We start from the raw sequence: 16841 nt of genomic DNA on the forward strand, positions 1-16841 counted from the left end.
AGCATTTGGATTTGTGTGAACTGGCAGATCAATATTACTGGAGTTTTGAACACGGTACTTCTGAAGAAGATTTGAGGAGAGTGAGGGAGTTGCCCCATGTACTGCAATGAGGAAAAGAAAGCATCAGAATGAGTGTGCGGAAAGGACTTTATTCTGCAATGACCTCAGAGACTTATGTAAAACGCTGCCTGAAGCACACTGACATCTTAAAGCCTCTCTAAGTTAGAGTCCAGCATTCTATGGGACATCTAGGATGGACACTCTGTATATGAAGGCAACCAAAGATCTTGCGGAGGGATCATATTAAATCTCTAGAAGCAGCATGTGTTTGTCAAGATCCAGCTTTGTGGTTGCAAAGGGTGCTAAATTTTAGAAATTCAGTGCTAACTAGGGAAGGTTACAAGAAGTTTTAATGTCTTACATTAACTTTTGCCTGAACTCTATTCAGCTCTGCCTGACTCTTTATGCAATATGGGACATATTGATATGTGTCAGTTCTGTCTGGAGGGATGTACCAAAAATATATCAATCTTGGTACATGATGAGACTGAATTGAATATTAAATTGTTATTCTACATAGGCAACACATTGCCTAGATTGACTCACACATACAAAAGGAAACGTCTGACTTAATTTCTGTGCTTTTTATGTCATTTTTGTGCATTTCTGTAATTTTAGGAAGAATCTGCTCTACTTTCACATCTGAAGCTTGTTTCTTGTGAAAGAGAAACAGTGACATCCTGTGGTTCAACTATAGGAAAAGCATATATTTTATCATTACCCTTTCTTGAATGTACTTTCTCTTTTTCTCTATAACTTAGCAGGAACAATCTAAATTTTGGCTATGAAAAAACAAGATTAGATAGACCCAAACAACACTTTACATGTGCAGTAAGCTTTCTGTATGTGTGAGATTACAGGCATCAGGAAATTGAAGACATTTAATAAACGTGACTAGGGTTACATAATAAATAAATATAAATAAAAAAAAATGTATTACAAAATAACCGACTAGGGTTATTTTAAAATAGATGATGATAATAATAATAAAAGAAAATAAATTAGATAAAAATTTTAAAATAGATGTGAAAAGCACCTTTAGGACTTTATGACTTACTGTCTTTGGAAATACTTTGATTGTCGCTGTTACCAGAATGTATTTGAAGGAATAGAACTTATTCAGAATGTGATGACATATCTCTAGGGCAAGCTGAGAGCACTAGCATATGTAATAATTGAGCAAAGAATGGTCATATTCATGAAGAAAAAAAAATATTCTCATATATTGATTTAAAAGGTAATTTCCTCACAAGACCCTTTTACACTACATAGAGAACTTCTGATGACCCTGTACTGATAGAAAAAGCATCTTTAGACAGAGCTGTAACAATTTAATGTACCAAAAATTATACTAACAGAAGTCTACAAAGACCTTGCAGTAATATCAGAATCATATTTCTTTAGAAGAAAAGAACTGTAGAATTCCTTCCCTTTGGCATAAACTTAGTGTCATATACTGGTGACATCCTTAAGAACTTGTTTAAAGACTCTATTTTTATTTCAGATTTATAAATCAGAAAGATTATTTCTGCAGTTGTCTTCATATCATATTCATACTCTGGATTTTTTCCCCAATATATTTTACTCTATTTACATATTTATCAGTTGTGAGGTTGTCCCTTACTGAAAATTAGTTTGCTTTTATTAAGATTCTCAGAGACACATAGTCACTGGAACTGTAACATTATGGCTCTCTAGTTTCTGCTACAGCTCTTGACAGTGGCAGAAACACAAAGAGCAAATGTTCTCCTGTCCCCTGACTTCTCAAATACAAATGGCCGAGTGGATGGGTGACAGTGATGAAGAATGAAGTTGGAATAGAAAATAAACGTGTTCAGACAGAAAGGCTAAAATGTGTTTCTTGAGCATAGATTATTTTCTCCAGGGCTTCAATTTCATGACTTTTTTCCCCTTCAGTGCAAACAGTCTCCAAAGGCAAAAGTGTGTTTATAGGACAGAGGACACCTTGCCACGATGTTGATGCTGTACATGATGCAGACATCCCTAATGGAAGATGAGAATGCCAAGCTGTAAAGAAAACATTGTTGATAATTGATTATTTCTTACCCTTCTTATCATTCAAAAGGAACACACTCGGACAAGCACTTTTTAAGATATAAAGCAAAAAAAAAAAAAATTAAATCCCCACATAAAGTACAGAAATTGTTCACTGAAATTGTTAATTTCAGAGACAAAAGAATACGCCATCTAACATTTGCATGTATTTCATTATGTTTGACTGGCATATGATGATCCATAAGCTTGCTGCTAATATAGAGCCTGCGTTTTTTAATTAAATTGATGGTCTTAAAAAAAGTACCTAGTCTCCTGAGTAAGGTATAATCTCTTCAATTTTGAATATTGCATGGTCTCACACCAGCACTGCAGTAGTCCTAAAATTGCTTCAGCCTCTGGAAGTTGCTTCAGAATAATTTTAAAATATAGGCTTGTAAAATTATAGTAAAGGACAAAGCAAATCTACAACCAGGGATTTCCCCAAAGAAAAATGAAACAAAGAACAGCGCAGGCTATAATTCAAATTGTCAATTAGATTTGACTCAGAGGACTTTGAAAATTAAGTTTTTAATTTCTATATATTCCTTCCACTAATCTGTTTGTGAACTTTAGACTGTCAGCTGAGAAACAAAAAGAGAGGAAAACTAGACTCTTTTGAACCAGAGATTTAATAACTCCCCCAGGTCACAGTGCTCATTATAAAGGGAATGAAGTGCTGGTTCTTGGGCAACAGAGCAAACATCTGCATCCTGCAACAAGCCAGGTGCTCTAAATCAGGGCAAAACCAAGGCAGCCCAAGCAGCAAAATCTGAGCATGTCCGCTGTCTCTCCAGCTTGCCTGAGTCCCTGCTATGATTGTGTCTGCAGCTGGAGCGACCTCCTAACCAAATAAGCACACCTGGAAACACTGATGGGCAGCAGCTGTCTGGCACCCACAGCGAAATTCCCAGCAGGCATCAGGTGTTTGCCTGACTTTTCCTAGGGGAGCTGGATGCATATGCACTGTGCAAGCTTTAAAATGTCATTGTTAGTTTGTGTGTCAGTGAATAACGTTTAGGTCTTGAATTGAAATGACAAGGGAAAGAAACATTCTGCAAGAGGTCCTGTTATTGGCAAAAAATGCTCACTACTATTCTATTGTGAATTTCCTTTCTGTAAATCTTTCAAGCCTCTCTCCTTGTGAACAATAAAATTTTACCCATACACACAGCTGACAACTGTGCACATTTAATCCCTATGAGCAATACATCATCTCCATTATATGCTTTTTCCCAGACATTATTTTACCAAAGTACAGAATTGATTTTCACACATTTCTTCAAATACTTCTGTATAATAGCAGTTTATATGAACTGCTTATCTGCTCTGTTCTTCCAAGTCTGCATTTCCTCATCAAAACCATATACTACCCGCTCCCTGACTCCCAAAACAAAGTGTTCAAGATAATCACTATAGGAGATGCCTATTTACACAGAGGTTTGTATAACTATATAGTTTTAAATATCAGCAGTGTACGTGCAGGACTATTCGCCACCCTGCACATATCCTCATGAACAAAAGCTTTCTCACTTGAATGTTTGCAAGTCAAAGGCAGAGCAAATGCCACCAAAAGCTGCTTTTATGAATGGGGATCATGTGGTTTTATTTTACTCCAAAAGTTTATGCATCTGGGAGCTATGTTGCATTGCTTGAATAGTGCATTTTTGCTTTGATATGATTTCATTCGCAGCTTGGTCCAGAAGTCATGTATTAAACACTTACTTTCTTTCACTGGGTGAACAAAGCATTGGTTTTGCTCATGTTGTCTGTGTCCCAGTCCATAAATGCACAACAGGTATCTTTCAACTTCTACAAAATCACCTTTTGGCTAAATCATATGTAAGAAAGAATGTTCCCCATTTATCTGAGTTGTCCCATGCGTGTCCTCTTTTTACCTCCATGATGAATTTTAGGATGTAGGAAGACTAAAAGCAACCAGAAGTCTTACATTGTGTACATGTGTCATATGCCTGATTCCCCCAGTAGTTTATAGACTGTAGAGATGACAGTGTAAATGCTGTGTGTACTGGATCCATCTGACTGTGTGTGCACAGCTGCATAGCACATGCACAGTACATCAGAAATGCTGAGGTTGGGATGCATTTCCAGTCCATGTGTAGGCCATCTGGGTGGTTTATGCACACATACTTCTGGCCAGGAAACCCTTGTCACAAATACAGCAGTCCTAATCTAATCCAGGAGTAGATCTGGAAACAAGTGCCAATCACTGCAACTCTTCCACTTCCTCCTTAGGTATGTCTTCAGCATTGAAGATGAGAGATGATCTCCTACCCATACGCACCTCACTGAACTGTTATGTTTATGTATCTTGTAAAGTTGCTGTTTGAAAGGCTTCCCAACTCTTCCAATTTTAATTTACTGTGACTTCAAAATTTATTAGCTCTGTATCATATTTTAAAGGTGCTTTTATGAAAGGAAATATTCAATGCATTTATTTGCTAGAGACTATTTGGCATCCCCAGAAGGGTTTTCCAGCTTTATTTTCCTAGCCATATGAGAGACAGCAGCAGCCAGAAACCTAATGCTTTTACGCAGGTAGATGCAGTTACTACTCTTGTATGCAGAGACTGGGATGGGTCACGGAGAATCAGTTAAATGCAACACCTCCAGCAGAGCTTAGTTGTGTACTGACAAGGCCACTCTGAAAGCCTTTGCCACACTGAAAGCCTCCTGTAAATGATTTGGCTTGTCTTTGGCCATTTCACTGGATTACTTGATATAAACACTGAGCATTTGTTGCTTGCTGTTACACAGTCCTCTCCAATTAGTCATCCACGAATTAGTGGTAAAAGTAAACTAATGCTTTGCTGGTCTTTTCTGCCTCTCTGGTTTTTTGCTTACTGATGAGAAGAACCTGCTGGTTATGGATGGATGAGTTTTTCTCAGAATTTCTGCTTTTTTCTCAGGGTATTGTCTACAAAACTGGATTGTGGATTTAATGCAACCTCTGGTCTGCATTTCTGTACTGTAAAAGAGGTTCAGATTTGACTTAACCTTTGCCTACATTTACTCTGACTTTTGAATGAGATATTTTTTTCTTAAATTGTATTTCATACCTCAGATTATAGAAATGGCTTTCAGCCTTAGAGTCACCTAAGAAAATATATTTGCTAGAGTTACAATTATTCATCAGCCTTTCCAGGAAATAAGTGCCAGTGAAGAGTGTGGCACTGCATCTAGATTTATGTCAGCTGAACATGCTACAAATTCAATTAAAAAAACCTATATGCACACACATACAAATGTGTGATGCATTTCAAGAAAAATCATGTGGTTTGATGCAGGTTAATAAGCACTCAAACAGATGATATTACAGTAACATTGTTATAACTCATCCTGCAAATTTAAAGGCTTTGAAAATCTAGAGCTACCAAAGCAATCTTGAGTGTGATCCATATCTCCTTAAGTCACCTGCCTGTATTGCAATAGACTATCTGATCACTGTCAGGAAGTTAAAGGTTGGTACTACAGAGATGTGGATTTTCTTTCAGAGATGGTACATTGTGCCACAATGGTAATAAGTTAAGGGATAAAAACCAAGATATGTTGCTTTCTCCTCTTGGCAGCAGAGATTTGAAAGATTTGGTAATGCTATTTCAGCATTAAGAGTACTCTCAATAGCTCACATATTTAGATATTCTTCATTGTTAGAGCACATTGATCAACAACATGCACATTTTCTGAAAAAGTGGATCTGGTATAGCAGGAGGCAGGATACTTAATTGACTCTGATTGTGCTGTTGGTGAATACATATGCAGTAAGTGTTGATAGAAGATCAGAATTATTTTCTGTAAATTAGCTTCTATATTTTAATGTGATTTGTATCTGAACAGCAAAGATTACTATCTGATAACACATAGTTTTATAAGGAAGTCCTTGTGAAGTTCAGCAAGGGCACATGCAAAGTGTTGCACCTAGGAAGGAACAACTCCATGCACCATTATATGCTGGGAGCCACCTCGCTAGAAAACAGCATTGCAAAAGGGACCTGGGGGTCCTAGTGGACACTGAGCTGAACATGAGGCAATAACATGCCCTTGTGGCAAAGAAGACAAATGGTAGCCTGGGCTGCATGAGGCAAGCCATTATCAGCAGGTCGAGGGAGGTGATCCTGCCCCTCAGCACAGCACTGGTGAGGCCACACCTGGAGTGCTCAGGCCAGTTCTGGGCTCTCCAGTATAAGAGGGACATGGACATACTGGATAGAGTGCAATAAAGGGCCATGAAGATGATTAAGCACCTGGAGCATGTGTCCTATGAGGAAAGGCTGAGAGAGCTGAGACTGTTTATCCAGAAGAGAAGGCTCAAGGGGGACCTCATCAGTGGCTGTAACTAACTCAAGGGAGGGTCCAAAGAGGATGGAGTCAGATTCTTTTCAGCAGTGCACAGTGACAGGACCAGAGGCAGTAGGCACAAAGTGAAGCACAGGAGGCTCCCTCTGAACAGCAGGAAACATTTTTTACTGTCAGGATGACCAAGAGCTGACACAGGTTGCCCAGAGAGGCTGTAAAATCTCCATCTTTGGAGACATTCAAAAGCCTTCTAGACAAGGTCCTGGGCAGCTGGCTCTGGGTGGTCCTGCTTGGGCAGGGTGAACTGAACCAGATGACCTCCAGAGGTCCTGCCAACTTCAGATAACCTGTGGTTCTGCGATTTTGGAAAGAGATGGATTTTTCAGCAGCAACTTTGCCATTTTTAGTGTCCCACCATTCATTTTAGTCATCAAGTGCGCCTGTTTGTAAGAGCTGTAACTTCAGGAAGGACAAATCAATGGACAACAATTTTAAGAAAGCTCGGGTCTCCAGATCACCATGGGTCACAACCTAGCAGTTAGTCAGACACACAAAAGGACCACTACAGTGTTTTCTTCATTGTTGTTTCTAGCCCTCATGCTGCTGGCGTGTCTATTCACTCAGAGAAATAAGCAGCACTTATGCGCTGTGAGCACGATGAGAGTAACCCCAGGGAATGGCACCCCAGCATAAAGAACATGCTGTTTTACTTAGACACTTTTTCAGGAAAATGAAAAAAACTTAAAACAACATGTATGCCATCGAAGCAGTTTCCTTTGGATTAAAAACAGAACATTAGACACGTATTTAATCAATCTCGCTGTCCCTGGGGGTGTTAATATTTGGCACTCTCCCCCTTTTAATTAAGAGCTGGTTCTCTAGTTCTTAAATAAAACTATTCAGGAAATTTCCATGAATGCTTTCCCATATAAAATGTATTTTCTGCAAAACTGAACTTTACTGCTAGGAAATATTAATAATATTCCTTGAAGTTTCCGAATCTTTACCGGACAACACTGACTCCAAGGAAAACATTTTGACTAGTTAAACCACTTCAGACCACATCAGTTAGACTAAACCTCATGGTCAGAGAAATGAGAGGAAAGTCAGAGAAATGCCTCATGGGATTTTAGTTCAGATAATACATGTCCCAGCTCTCCTTTTTTTCATAAGCTTCCATTTCTGAATTTCACCATAGACATTCCTGAAGTCGAAACATCATACAAGATCCAATTGGAGACCCCAAACCAACAGAGGAAAAATGGGGATGCTGCATTTGAACTATCAAAGTCCCTCTGAGTCCTGAACTAAAACATTCAAGTCACTAAATTAAAATTAGATGAAAATGAAAATTCTATTTGGAAATGTTAAGGCATTTAACTTCAGTCAAAGGAATTGAAAGGATCTGCTGAAACGCATTTTAACTAGTTCTGTAAAAATATTGATATTAATTGTTTTCCTCCTTTTGAAAGTAAAGACAAGTAACCTCTTGGGGTTGTTGTTCCATCTTTCTGTGTGAAGCAAGGGGTAATAGAAACCTGGCCTACCCCAGAAAGTTATGTCCCAGGTTCCCAAAGTTTAAGGTCAGGATGGGCCAACATCTCTTTCAGTTTGTTCTACTGCACATCCCATAGCACAGTGTTTTATTCAATGTTCACATAGTGAGCGAGCTCAGTAATATGTGTGACTAAAGTAAAACTTGTATTGAGTGAACACAAGTCTTTCAGAAAAGCATTTGGAGTTGTTTAGGCAATATCACTGTTTTTTTGGTATTGTGTTGCAGTAGTTTCTTGCCATTGCTGCTCAGGGCCTGTTTCACATTTTCTTCTGACTTCATTTGGCCAGAGTTTCCACCCATAACTCTTGCTGTGGCCATATATGTTTAATTAAAAATTACTTCAACATCTATCTTTTAATTCAAATAAACACAACGATCTTAAAGATTGTGAAGAGAAATTAGCTCCTCTAGCTCTCGAGAAAGTAACTTCTCTATCTTTCAGATAATTTTGTTTACTTTCTCTTCATTTTCCTTAACTTTTTTTTCCAATTGCTCAACATCTTGTTTAAAAAGCTGACTGCAGTCCTGTGTGCCATGTTCTCATACTAGTCTGTACACACAGGAGAAAAGTAACTCCTGATTTCTACTTATTGCTGACCTGGTTGTATACCTGGGGACTTCATAAGTCATCTGGCCTCAATATCACAGCAATAAATTGTCAGGGACTTTAATGAGTTTCCATGTCCTTTGTCTCGTGTTCCCTGCCTTATAGATACAGTTCCTTTCCAATACTTTCCAACTGTACTAGGGCACTCTAACTTTTTATAGAGTACTACAATTCTCCCTTTACAAATTTACCATACAGGAATAAACTTAATATATTCTATGATCCAAAAAGTAATCTGAACTTTGAATTTTTTTTCGTAAAATATACAATTCTCCTGAGGAAAAGATTTTTTTATGAAGAAGTGCTGTTATGTCCATTCTTTCTTCCTTCTTCTCTTTTTTTTTGACACAAAAAGCAGACAGAATGCATTCAGATTAAATGGCAGTGAACATAAGTTTTCAAGTTCTTCTATTTCTTCCCTTTTTTCTCTTTTCCCCCCTTTTTCCTATTCAAATTCTACCCCCCCCTTTTTTTATTTCTAGAAATTTATTTAATATGCAACTATGATCAACTCTAGAACAAGTGAAAGAAGAAAAAAAGCATGGAATGGTTTTCCATAGGGAAAGTAGAACCTATGTTCTGCTTTATACTTTGTTGAAAGACAGAATAAAAAGGAACAAGTACAAAATATAAAGGATCTCACCAAGAAAATCAGACTGGGGAGTCTAAGAAGACAAAGAGATCTGTAAACTCAGACCTACTCAGATTAAAGAAATTCTTACGTATCTTCTCAGAAATAACTGCATTTCTCTCAGCAAAGGCAGAGGAGTGGAAAGCCCTAGGGTCCTTGTCTGGTCTTGCAGATTGAGGTGGAAGCAGAAGAGAGCACTTTGAATTCTTTCCAGCTGGCGACAAACAGCTCAGTTCTCCAGAGGGGCTCAAGACTAGTAAGAGGATAAGAACCCTCCCTGACCTAACCCTTAAAGAATGAATACCAGCAGTTGAGCTTGCAGAGTGGCTCTTCTCTAGAAGGGAATCTAAAATTATAACAACCCTGATAACATCTCAATGACCTCCAAGAGCAATCTTGACTTAAGTTACTGACAGCGAGAACTCTTTCTATATAGTTTCCAACTTTGCAATCCAAGCCAACTCTGCTTCTAAACCTTGTTCCTTTAAGCCCTGTCTCTAACAAAGCCACCAAAAAAATTCCCATAGATTTCAGTAAATACAAAATTTCACCCACTGTGAATTTGTGCTATACCACTGTTAATAAAAGGTCTATGACCACATTCAGTTACAGGTGAAAAGAACCCAGGTCCCTTCTATTGTCCTTGGTTCTGCATCTGACAGGGATCAAAACCAGCAGCACGGTCTCACTAGTTTCAGGGGAATCAAATGCTTTGTGACAAAATATACCCATGCAAGGCAGTGTTCTTGCATACCTGCTTTTCAGATGAAGCAATACAAAGCTGACAGACAGCTAAGAGTAACATTCCTTAGCTTTCAGTAATCAAAGTACTTGAAGGGCATGCAAATAAAAGGCGGCAATGTTCCAAAATTTTTTCATGCCATGCACATACAAGAAGCTCTCCCTCTTCATGCACTGTTGTCAGAAAGCAGCTCTCCAGAATTTATTAGACCAGTTCGCTTCTACATCAGCTGGGAACCAAACTGCTTTTGTTTGCACTTTTGAATTTTAAAGGAGCAGCATACTGTTTATATGTTGACTTCGTGTGTATCTGTGTCTGTGTGTGAATCTACGTGGAAAAGCTTAGTGTAAAACTTGGAATAATAATTTGAATATTAAGCAATAGAAGCAAAAAATAAACCCACTTCCTTCACTGAAAGAAAAGTATGACAAGGAGCAAAACCCAAAGCCATACTTGACCCTGCTTTTTGGATGCTGGCTCTGAACTGTCAGTGGCCATTACATCAGATAAGCCATGAGCCTTAGCCAAAGTCTAAAGTGTTATAAGGTCAGGAAGGTAAAAAGAATCGGGGCCAGTGCAAGCTTTATAAGTCAGTAAAGAATTTTAAGGCCATATGCTGCTTAAGAGGCACCAGGGTAGAGGGAACGTGAGACTGGAGAAATATGATCTGTAGATCAAGTCCTAGTAACAATTCTGGCAGCAGCAACATTCAAAACCATCTGCAGCCAGTTTAGCAAACAATCTGGAATACCACCAGGAACAAATTAAAATAGTCAATCCTGGAAGTCATGAAAGCCTGTATGAACAAGCGCCTGAGCAAATGAAATGGTGTTTTCATGAGAATATCTTGCAATATTCTCAAAAACATCAAAAGATTTTTTTTTTTGCCCTCCCTTTCATGTGAAGACAAAAAGCTGAAAGGAGAGTCATATGGGTAAGCAGAGAGAAAAGCATTTCAGCCATGGAGCTCCAAAGCAATCAAAATGCCACAGATTTCACTGGCAGCAATATTAATACAAGTCAGAAAGAGTCCTCCTGTACACTGCAGGGCCTCAGACCCGGATATTCCACTACACTTTGCAGCACATGTTGAGTGCAGGAGCTGGGAAGCAAATGTGCTGAGAAATCCCACGGAGACGGGTGTGGGTGAGAAAACTGGCTAGCATATGCCGTGCTCTGACATGTAGCAATTGAACTCTCACTACATGGATCTCATTGTGTAGCACCTCCCCCAGCAAGTGAAAAAAACCAGTGCATGTGTGTAAGAGGTTAGGAGTTTAGGATGCAGTGCCAACAGGAAACGGAAAAAGGGAGAGAAGTAGAAAACCAGACAGTTGTAGAAACTGCAAGGAAACACAACTCCATTAATGCTATCCAGTGAGAAGCACTGCCTTGTCAATTGTCTGGGGTGGCAAATTTTCAAAGAGAAGAACAAGAGAGAAAGTGCTTTCACAAAGGCCCACACACTGGACACAGCACAGTCAGGAATCTCTGTTGTGAACTAGATTAACTCTTTTTGAGGAACTTCTCTCTGCTAAGTTTCACTCCAGGCACAAGAGGCAGTTCCCACTCCTGCTGCTGTAGCACCATGCCCTGCTCTGCTCTGGCAGTGAGGGCAAAGGCCTTCCCAGCCACTCCTCTAGCCTGGGAAACAGGGGAGGGTTTTCAGTCAAGAGTTAGCCTGGAGTTTTCTGAATTAAAAGCTGAATTCAATCCAAATCTCTGACACTTCAGATTCTTGCTAATTTATCTGAAAACTGCGAGCTATTGGAGATCTCTTTTCACAGAGCATTTTGACCCAGCAGCACGTAATGGAGACACAGAACATACGATCTGGGACAGGTTCTTGTTCAGATACTGCAGGATGTGAACAAGCAAGCTTCATGCAGTGTCTATAAAAGGAACATTAGCATGATATTAGTTTGTTTTTGAGCAGGCAGGAGGAAAACATAAGAACAAAAAATTACCTCCAAATTGATCCTGCTGTGAGTCTTGTTTTAGTCATTCTTCTCTTAGCTTTGTTACTCCAGAGTTAATAGATATTAAAGCAGAACTGTGCCCACTTTAATTGCAGGTATAAGTCCTATCTTCTTTGCCTTTGACTAGCAAAGGTGAAACCGGACCCTTGATCCCAGTCCTGAGGAGGGTTATGTTCCAGCATTGCTGGCGCAATAGCAGAGCTGTGATGGAGCTGGCTCATTCCCAAGCCCTGCTGTTCCTTTACTCTGCCCAGGAGAAGGGTGTTAAGCTCACAGCAAGTCAGGACTGATCTCACACTGGGTGATTGTCTCATTGCCATTCTCTTTCTGTTGGTTATGCCGTGACCATTATTAGTCCAGCCCTAACTCTGTAGGGAGAGCAAAATAAAATAAAATAAAATTAAAAAGTTATTTATATCCAAGAAAGCATTTTCTGACAGTCTGGGGCAGAGGAGGAGAAGCAAAGCAGGCACCTATAGAACACGATTGCAATCCGTGTATTGAGGCTTTTATTAGCGAAGCGGATGGCAGGCAGCACTCTGGACTGATGGAGCTCACAGTAAAAAGCCACAGAGACTGTTGCCTGGCTTTTTAATTGTCTTTTCTAAATCACCCATGGTATGGATTCGGGAATTAAGCGGTTTATTAGCTGACTCAACTGAATGGTTTTGATGGTGGTTTTATTCAAATGAAGGACAAAGTGCGCCCGCAGCGCAAGCGGCAAGGGGCTGGGAGGGGAGCGGGGGTGTCTCGCCTGCGGCGGCGGCGGCGCCAGTGGCGACGGCAAGGACAGGGCGCCAGGAAGAGCTTGTGTCCCACGCAGAGCCCGTCTCCCCCCGGGGCTGGGGCATCTGCCGGGCAGCCGGGCCAGGGCCGCTCCGCTCCGCCGCTGCCCCTGGCCACAGCAAGGGGGGAGCCGGGGAGAGGGGAGAGGTCCTCCCCTGCACCCTGGGACACAGCTTGCCCACCCTGCCTCTCCCCTGCGGGTGGAAGGAGCCGGACAGGGCTGATCCCAGAGGACAGGCAGCTGCCTGAGCCTCATGGCAGGCAGCAGCATCCTTGTAGATGCTGCGGGGCAGCCCGGAGAGATGGACAAGGGGAGACGGACGTCACGTATGTCGCTCCCCGGGCCTCCGAAACACCGAGATGGCTCAATCCTACTGAGCAAGGCAGCAAAGACAGGTTTAAAAATAGAAGGCAAGGTTTAAAAATAGAAGGAAAGTCCCATATTCATTCTCATCTGTATCCCAGCTCCTTTCATGTCCAAACTTCAATTCACCCCTATACCCCACAGCAGCAAAGCTACCAGCAACTCAAATTGCTGGGGTTGATACCAGAGCAGACACAGAGAGAAAGATGTGAGCCAAGAAAACGCCTGGTGAAGGCCAAAAGTCCAGCTCATATACCCTATCCCTGTCCCTGTCTTCCCCTGCAGGAGGGAGGAAGTATTTGGTCAGAAGGGTCACCAAAGATGAACATCTAAACTTTGGCATAATTATCCGGCTAAAGCAGTATTGTGTATAATCAGTAGGAAAATCTAGATTCCCCTGCAGGCTCCCAGAAAGGAGGCTAATTAGATGCTTCAACTTGCCAGAAAAAATCTGCCTTTGGAGGTCTTCAAAGCCTCTTGTCCTTGGTCACCTGTTTAGGGAATACGAGAACTGAGTTTAGCAGGACTGCTTCATTAGGTACACACAGTAGGAACCTACATTTGGCAGACAGTGCCAGACCTCTCACGCTGCATGCATGAGGAACAAACAAGAGGAGCTCAAAGCTTTGGCCCAGTCCCAGAAATTCGACTTCATTGGCATGTGAAGCCCGGTGGGATGAGTCCTGTGCCTGGAGTGCCCTCTTAGACGGTTACGGGTTCTTCAGGAGGGATAGGCAGGGCAGAAGAAGTGGAGGGGTGGCACTGTATGTAATAGAAGAGTTAGAATGTATGGAGCTCACAGCTGGCAGTGGCACAGTTGAGAGCCTCTGGGAAAGAATCAAGGAGCAAACAAATAATGCCAATGTCATTGTGGGATTCTGCTATAGACCTCCCAGCCAGGACGCTGACGCTGACAAATTATTCTTTGAGAAACTAAGGGACACTTCAAAGTCAACTGCCCTTGCCCTTGTGGGGGATTTCAATTTGCCAGAAGTTAACTGGAAGCATCACGTATCTGGTACAATCTGGGCCAGAAGATTCCTAAAAAACCTGTATGACAACTCTATGGAGCAGGTCATAAGGAAGCCAACTTGGAAAGATGCCCTCCTTGATCTGCTGTTTGTCAGTATATTGGATCTGGTGAGCAAAGTGGAGTTTGGTGGGGAACAATAAAAAGAGTTTTTTCAGATATATTAATGGTAACAGGCAGTATAGAAATATAATTAGCCCATTACAGGATGAGGATGGTCACCTCACAAACAGCGACAGAGACAAGGCAGAGATGTTTAATGCTTTCTTTGCCTCTGTCTTCAACATGGATGACAGACCAAAGGGGTTTCAGTGACCTGAGCTGGAGGACCATGACTGCAAGAACGATCAACTCCCAGTTGACCCTAAAATTTTGCAGGATCTGTTGTTCCAGCAGGATCCCTACAAAGCTATGACTCCTGATGGGATTCATTCCAGAATCCTCAAAGAGCCCACTGATATCATCGCAAAACCTCTCTCAACGATTTTTGACCAATATTGGGAATCTGGAGAGGTTCTAGCTGACTGGAAGCTGGCAAGTGTTGTCCTGATTTTCAAGAAACGCAAGAAAGAGGACCTTGGAAACTACAGATATGTCAGTCTCATTCAGTGCCTGGTAAAGTTGCAGAGAAGATTATTCTGGGAGATACTGAAAAACACCTGAATGACAATGTTGTCATTGATCACAGCCAGTGCGTCTTCATGAGAGGAAAGTCCTGCTTATCCAACTTGATTTCCTTTTATGACAATGTAACCCACCTGGCTGATCAAGGGAAGCCAGTTGATGTCATCTGTTTGGTTTTCAGCAAAGCTTTCAATACTGTCTGTCACAGTATCCTTCTGGACAAAATATCCAGCACAGCTGGACAAACACATCATGTGGTGGGTGAGCAATTGGCTCATGGGCTGAGCAGAGGGTAACAGTGAATGGGGTAACATCAGGCTGATGACCTGCCACTAGTGGGGTTCCACAGGGCCCCATCTTAGGCCCTGTGCTCTTCAATATCTTCATAAATGACTTGAACGCAGGACTGGAAGAGATACTAAGTAAGTCTGCCAATGACATAAAACTGGGAGGAGCTGTTGCCTCCCTTGAAGGCAGAGAGGCCCTGCAGAGAGACTTCAATAAATTAGAGGGCTGGTCAATCCAACCATATGAAGTTGAACAAGGGAAAGTGCTGGATTCTGTACCTGGGATGGGGTGACCCTGGATGTTTGTACAGACTGGAGAATGAGATGCTGGAAAGCAGCGCTGTGGAAAGGGACCTGGGGGTCCTGATCAATGGCAAGTTGAATATGAGTCAGCAGTGCCCTGGCACCCAGGAGGGCCAACCATGTCCTCGGGGGCATCAGGCAAAGCATCATCAGCCTGTTGAGGGAGGGGATTGTCCTGCTCTGCTCTGCACTGGTGCGGCCTCACCTTGAATATTGTGGCAGTTTTGGGGACCACAATGGAAGAAAGATATTGAGCTATTAGAGAGTGTCCAAAGAAGGGCAATGAAGATGGCAAAGGGCCTTGAGGGCAAGCTGTATGAGGAGTGGCTGAGGTCACTTGGTCTGTTCAGCCTGGAGAAGAGGACACTGAGGGGAGACCTCATTGCAGTTACAACTTCCTTGTGAGGGGAAGAGGAGGGACAGACATTCATCTCTTCTCTGTGGTGACCAGTGACAGAACCTGAGGTAATGGCCTGAGGTTGTGTCAGGGGAGGTTTAGGTTGGATATTAGAAAAAGGTTCTTCACCCAGAGGGTGTTTGGGTGCTGGAACAGGCTCCCCAGGGAAGTGGTCGCAGCACCAAGTGTGACGGAGTTCAAGAAGTGTTTGGATAATACTTTTGGGCACATGGTGTGACTCTTGGGAATGGTCCTACGCAGGGCCAGCAGCTGGAATCAATGATTTTTGTGGGTCCCTTCCACCTCAGCATATTCTGTGATTATTTCCAAACTTAAAAATGCTTTATTTATACCTACATCTATTTTTCTTTGAAAGTACAGAGGACTTGAAGCCAACAAAATAAACTCATGAAAATAGAGATGAGTACCATTTCTCATGTATTTTGTAAGGTCCCTGATCCACCATAAAATCCAAGAGGCTACAGGAAAAAACATTTTTTCCACAATTTCTAAATCCCCAGTAAATTAATTAAAGAAGCAGAAATAAAGATAAAAATGCTTAATCACTTTTAGTCAATGTCATTGTATCATTTTTTTCAGGACAGAAAGGCACAAAACTTTGGAAAGATAATAAACCACAATATTTAGGGCAAATTCCATCATTTGTGAGATATACTGTTAGGAAGAAGATATAAAATGAATTGGGGAAAAAAAAGGGGGCAAACCATACCTGGAGTTCTTACCATTTTTCCTGGGGAGGATATCCTGCTTACAACTTTCAGCATGAAATGGCCAGGATAAAAGAACCAGGATTTCCCCAACTCTCTTTAAAGAATTGTATTTTCACATACTTTCTGTATATGTTGAGAAAGGATGAATGAACTGTGGATGTTTTTAGGGCTCTTAATGGATGCCAAAAGTAAGATTAGGCAGGGCTGTACCCCAAGTGATGATCAGAAGGGAGAGTGTGTTCCCACACCTCACAGATACAGAATACAGAACAGATGCAGAACAGATACAACACAGACACAGAATTCGTCACCGATCTTAAGGGATAATTGAGGTCCTCACCAATCTTAAGAGATAATTGAGATTCTCATACCC

The 16841-nt window shown here is 41.3% G+C and overlaps 1 long non-coding RNA gene across 1 annotated transcript; it reads right to left on the reverse strand.

Annotated features, from left to right (window-relative positions):
• Positions 1-1370: 1370 nt before the first annotated feature.
• Positions 1371-12082, reverse strand: LOC108640294. Its single transcript, XR_001921075.1, has 2 exons — positions 11935-12082; positions 1371-2088 (listed from the first exon to the last, which is right to left on the reverse strand). It is a non-coding gene; the product is annotated as an uncharacterized LOC108640294 (long non-coding RNA).
• Between the last annotated feature and the right edge of the window lie 4759 nt (positions 12083-16841).

Source organism: Manacus vitellinus, unplaced genomic scaffold (assembly GCF_001715985.3).
Source record: "Manacus vitellinus isolate BGI_N305 unplaced genomic scaffold, ASM171598v3 scaffold_1_pilon, whole genome shotgun sequence".
NCBI classification, from domain to species: domain Eukaryota; kingdom Metazoa; phylum Chordata; class Aves; order Passeriformes; family Pipridae; genus Manacus; species Manacus vitellinus.